This window comes from Pseudophryne corroboree, chromosome 2 (assembly GCF_028390025.1).
Source record: "Pseudophryne corroboree isolate aPseCor3 chromosome 2, aPseCor3.hap2, whole genome shotgun sequence".
In the NCBI taxonomy this organism is placed as follows: Eukaryota; Metazoa; Chordata; class Amphibia; order Anura; family Myobatrachidae; genus Pseudophryne; species Pseudophryne corroboree.
This window is the reverse complement of record NC_086445.1, coordinates 230,532,287-230,538,286: the sequence shown is the minus strand read 5'-3', so window position 1 is coordinate 230,538,286 and position 6,000 is coordinate 230,532,287.

Here is a 6,000-nt window from a genome sequence, read left to right as displayed (position 1 = left end):
GTGTGTTTGTACAGTATGTGTGTGTGTGGGGAGGGAAGTCTGGTGTAAACAACCTTAACAGAACTGTCTAACTCTATTAATTTGGTAGTTTTGCCTTTATGATAAATGTATTAAACTATTTCCATACATATTACAAATGTGACTAATGTTAATTTTAGCATTATTTTCATATAACATTTACTGTACGTTAAAATAATCTTACCTTACACTGAGAGAAGTCATGAGCAGGTACCGCAGATAATTCTATAAAAAGCAGTGATCTTTATAACAAAGCTGTGTGACATCGCAAAGGTTGTTTATGATATAGTGCAGTCACATGATCAGTAGTCAGCTACTATATCTACAAATTTCTACATGTCATAGCATTAATTAAATTGCGAGTTTTCCCTTTAGGGTGAATAAATGAAACTATATCTTTCTTAACATTTGTTTTGATTTTCAAAATTGCATACAGAAATAAAATAATGGATCAAACAATACCACGTATAATGAGTTTGGGGAGATGGGGAAGGAGGTAAGAGCAAAAGAGGGGAGGGTTGAATTCCCAAGTGGAGACACTCAACAGACATATGGAACAGAACATAGAATCACATATACAATGGATAATGTCCCGAAAGCAGGATGGCGATGCAAACAAAGCATAGTACAGTTATAAATTAGTAGAATATGTGAATAGCAGTGACGTGCGGTGAGGTCAGGGGCTGGGGAGGCACTGCAGCTAAACACCCCCCCCCCCCCCCGGAAAAAAAAAGTGCAGTCTCCCCACACCACTAAAACCAGCACCAGGCAGAACCAGCCAGGGGGGATAATGCCATAGCAGGGGAGACACTCAGTGTGGGGTCCCCCTGCCATGCCATTAAACCCCCCCCCCAAACCAGTCAGCCCAGGGCTGGAATTCCTCGGAAAGTGGGGCCCCCAAAAAATCTAAATGGGGTCCCCCCTCCCGAGCAACAACCAGCACTGGGCTGATAGCCCAGTGCTATGCCCCGCACCCCTGGTGGCGGTGGGTGCGGGGTTCATTGTATGCTAATACTGTTCTTTACAGGTGGCCTATAGATCCCAGCAAGCCTGCCCCAGCATGCTGGCACTTGGAGAACCACAAGTGCCAGCATGCCCAGACATAAAGGGCCCGCTGGCACCTGTAGTCCACCTGCAAAGAATAGTAATATTGTTCTTTACAGGTGGCCTACAGGTCCTAGTAAGCCTGCCCCAGCATGCTGGCACTTGGAGAACCACAAGTGCCAGCATGCCCGGACATAAAGGGCCCGCTGGCACCTGTAGTCCACCTGTAAAGAAAATATTGAAAAAAAAACCCGACACATTCTTTAAAAAATCCTTTATTAAACTGGGTCTTCACCTGGGGGCGGCGGCCTTTAAGCTCTTTTGCATGGCCGCCGCCTTCCCAGGACTTCCGGCGTCTTCACCTGGGGGGGCGCCACCTCCCCAGGGCTTCTGGGGTCTTCCTCCGGCGTCTTCACCTGGTGGGCGGCGGCTGCTAAGCTCTTTTGCATAGCCGCCGCCCATCCAGGACTTCCACGACGTCTTCACCTGGGAGGCGACGGCCTTTAAGCTCTTTTGCATGGCCGCCGCCTTCCCAGGACTTCCAGCATCTTCACCTGGTGGGCGGCGGCTGCTAAGCCCTTTTGCATAGCCGCCGCCCATCCAGGACTTCCACGGCGTCTTCAGGAGCTCTTCTCCGCCGTCGGACTGTGATAGCCGCTGCCTCGCGCTGACTTATATAAGTCAGCGGGAGGGGGCGGGGCGATGACGCGGCGAGCCATGATTGGCTCGCGGCGGCCATCTTGAATTTCAAAAATGACGCTGAGGCGCCATTTTTGAAATGGGTACCGCTTCCGCTGCCAAACTCTGCACAAGGGGTCTGAATGCCGCGTCCCGCCGCCGCCCGCCTCTCCGCCGCCAGCACCTCCGCCGCCCGGCCCCCCGCATCTCCGCCGCCCGCACTTCCGCTGGTACCGACGCCCACACAGTGATTGACAGCGGATCCAGTGACGGATCCGCTGGCCAATCACTGTGCCTTCACTCACAGGGACGTGTTTTCATAGGTTGAAAGCACGTCCCTGTAGGAAAGCGGCACCACTAATGGTGCCGCTTTCCCATGTTATTTCAATGGGCTTTACCTGCCCATTGCTAGGCCCCGCCCGCGCCCGCCCCCCGCTCCCCATACCTTTCCTAATCACTACGGGAGGCACCACGATCGGTGCCTCCCAAACTGATTTTCACACACATTAATGATAGGTAAAATAATAAAGAAGATACTTATGTGTCATAAGTATCTTCTTTGTATTATTTTACTCATTAATGACAGGGGAGGCACTGCCTCCCCTGACTGCACGTCCCTGGTGAATAGTGGAAGACGCAGCAATGAAATATGGATAAATGAGAACACCATCTACAACTGAAAAGTGACTAAGGAAGACGGTGTGTGAAATCAGGAGGTAGAAGGGTGTGCCCTACTTTCAGTGACATTGATGGCAACTGAACCATTTGGTGAATGGTGCAGAAGCAGAGTTAAAATAGGCACAATTTAAAATCTCCATGAGGAAGCTGGCCTGAATATCATCATTAATCAGAGATCTAGGGGAAGACAAATTAGATTTCCATAGCTGAGTGACAGAGGCCTCGATGCTATAAAATATGGCCAAGCACATACGTATGATAAGGAGAGGAGAGTAGGTCTGCAGGAGTGCTACTGTAAGGGGGAGCTTAAAAGAAGTAGATAGAACATGAAATATAAGATCATCTATTTCCTTCCAAAAATGACCAATTGTTCAGCTCCATTAGACTTGGAGAACATCGCCCAAGTGTCCAAAGCCCAACACAGAGGGCATCATTCAGTAGTGATGGCTTGTGCGATCACCTGCTCAGATTTCCTATAATCGGGAAAGTGAGCAGTTTTTCCAATAATCGGGAAACTGCACAGGCCCATGGGGGTCATTCCGAGTTGATTGCTCGCTGCGCAGCGGTCAGGCAAAAAGCGATTGGCACTTCTGCACATACGGCGCAATGCGCACACGCTTCGTACTCTTACAACAAACGATGTAGTTTCACACAAGGTTTAGCGAAGCTTTTCAGTCGCACTGCTGGCCACAGAGTGATTGACAGGAAGAGGGCGTTTCTGGGTGTCAACTGACCGTTTTCAGGGAGTGTTTGGAAAAATGCAGACGTGCCAGGAAAAACTCAGGCGTGGCTGGGCGAACGCAGGGCGTGTTTGTGACGTCAAAACAGGAACTGAATAGTCTGAAGTGATCACAAGCACTGAATAGGTCTGAAGCTACTCTGAAACTGCACAAAATTATTTTGTAGCCGCTCTGCGATCCTTTCGTTCGCACTTCTGCTAAGCTAATATACACTCCCAGTGAGAGGCGGCATAGCGTTTGCACGGCTGCCAAAAGCTGCTAGCGAGTGAATAACTCGGAATGACCCCCCATGTGCAGAATAGTTCATGTGTGATCGCATGCAGCCTCTGCCTGTCAAATTCGTGGGGGCAGGGATGGCCACCATTGGCAGAAACGGGCATATCTAGGGTTGCCACCTCATCCCTTTAATTCTGGACACATATTAATTACACAGGTTCTGTGGCAGATTAAAACCAGGTGAAATGGAGTCTTAAAGTCAGCCAGCCACAAAACCTGCGTAATTTGTGTCCAGAATTAAAGGGATGAGGTGGCAACCCCAGGCATATCAGCCCCATTTTCCGGGAGTGGCGAGGCCAAGGTCTGCACTAAAGACACAGATTTCTTGGCCTCACAGGGGCCCTTGTGATGGCCAGCATGCGTAAGCTGAGGCTTACTCAGCTGGCCATTTGCGGGGAACATCGCGACCATCGGTCACGGTGTTGATCGCAGGCTGTGACACCGGTCACAGTGCTGGGATTGCAAATGCAGCCAAGAGGTGTTTAATTCCGCCTACTGCATTTGGATTTTTAGTAATCGCCTTTGCAAAGCTGCATGTGTGCAGCTTTGCAAATGCGATCACTGCTGAATGAGGACCAGAGTCATGACTGAGAAGGCCAAATTTGATGTAATTTATCTGGAGTTAAATAAACCATATGGAGTAGCCTAAGAAACATCTCCATATGAATAATATATTTGGGCATTTTAAAAAATGAATAAGAAAAGTCTCCTCCAGTCCGCATCCTCTAGCTACCTACCCTAGTCTTCTTCCCACTTAAGTTGTATAGAGAAATTCTGAGATATTTTCTAAGATAGAAGGAGGTTGTACCAAGAAGTTATACCACCTCTATAAGAAACATACAGTAAGATAGGAGACTTCAAATGTGTTGCTGGAGGACTCAGGGCATGAGGTGAAAGACTAGATCCAGTGCCCAGCCTTGAGCAAGTCTTCAGCAGGTAATTGAAAATGACAACAAGGCTGAGCATATTACATTACAAAACAAATTATGTACAATACTAATGCCCCGTTGACTCTGTACAGTCAAACTCATGAATTGAATCAGGAGAGCCAAAGCAGGGTGAGGTAGGTTAGCAGAAGGAATGGTCTCAAGGTAGCAGAGAATTTGTCCCACACCTTAAGGGTAGCAACTTTTGAATTAGAAGTAGACTTGTAGCCATGAAGGTCTGTCTCCAACGTAACCCAGGGTTTGAGATCCAAGGGGTATAGCCAACCTCTAACACGTTTCAGCATAGGAAAAGACATAAACAAGTACAGCAATTTCGGATTGAACATTCTCTTAATCACAGCAATTTTAACCACCCACGAGACCTCATATTCCTACAAGTTCATCATAGAGGCCTCCCAACTAGTGTGAAAGGGGAATATAGTTGGATTGAAGCAACTCCACCTCCTGAGCTGTTAGAAGTATTCATACAGTAAATAGCTAAGGAAAGTTTTCTGCCATGCATAGGGAAACTATATACAGATGTGTCTTCTTACATTTTTGCTACAGTCACGTTAAAAAGACCTTCAAGTCACGCCATGCCGTGGCAGGACTCGGTGACCTGCAAAAATGCGTCTTAGTCGCAAAGTAATGCAATAGGGTGCACAAGCAGTGTCTACTGATTAAAATGCTATTCAACATGCCTATATTCTGTGTGTAATTTTCCAGGAAAACACTGTAGTATAGCATTTTGTATGCAAATACAGTCGTAGTCACATAAAGAATATAGGCATGCTGCATATAATTGTAATCAGCAGACGCTGACGTGCATCATATTGCATTGCTTTGCAACTGAGATGCATTTTTGCTGGGAAAATCACAAAAAAAGGCACTCAGTGCTATCGAGTCACACAGCACTCATGAGTTATGTGTAATGTGACTTGTAGCGCACGGAGCAAAGATGTAGGATGACACATCTGTATAATACATATTTGAAATATTTGACAAATGTTAATTTTATCTTTTTTTTTAATATTTTTGTTAAAATTGTCTTACCTTACACTGTGAGACCTCATATCAGCAGGTACAGCAGGTAACTGACAGTTCAATACCAAGCAGTGACCGTTATAACAAAGCTGTGTGACCTCACAAAGGCTGTTTATGATGTAGTACAGTCAAATGATCAGTCTAGTCAGCTGCTATATCTCCTTTTTTTCCTGGATTTCACCAGGGCTCTCTTTATTTTCTTTGCAATTTCAGAAATCAGTTGCAGCACACAATATCAAAAATATCACGCTATGTGACATACTGGTGAATATAACTGACATTACTTATTATATCTATAAAAAAAAATAACCTTTTGTATTGTGGCACTACTATATATTTTACACAAAGAAGGTTCAATAACACATAAAAAGCAACTTAATTCTATTGAAAATTGTGAAACATTGTAAACTTGAAATTATTCACACTAACGCAACCTAACTTTCCAGTGTTAACACCTATATAATTATAGACACAATGGGCCTGATATACAGCCGCACACTATGCCGATATTCACGTAGTTGAGCAATTTTTTTGCAATTGCACATGTGCAGAAATTTCTGTAAACTCATAAGGCACACACGTTACACAGAGTATGT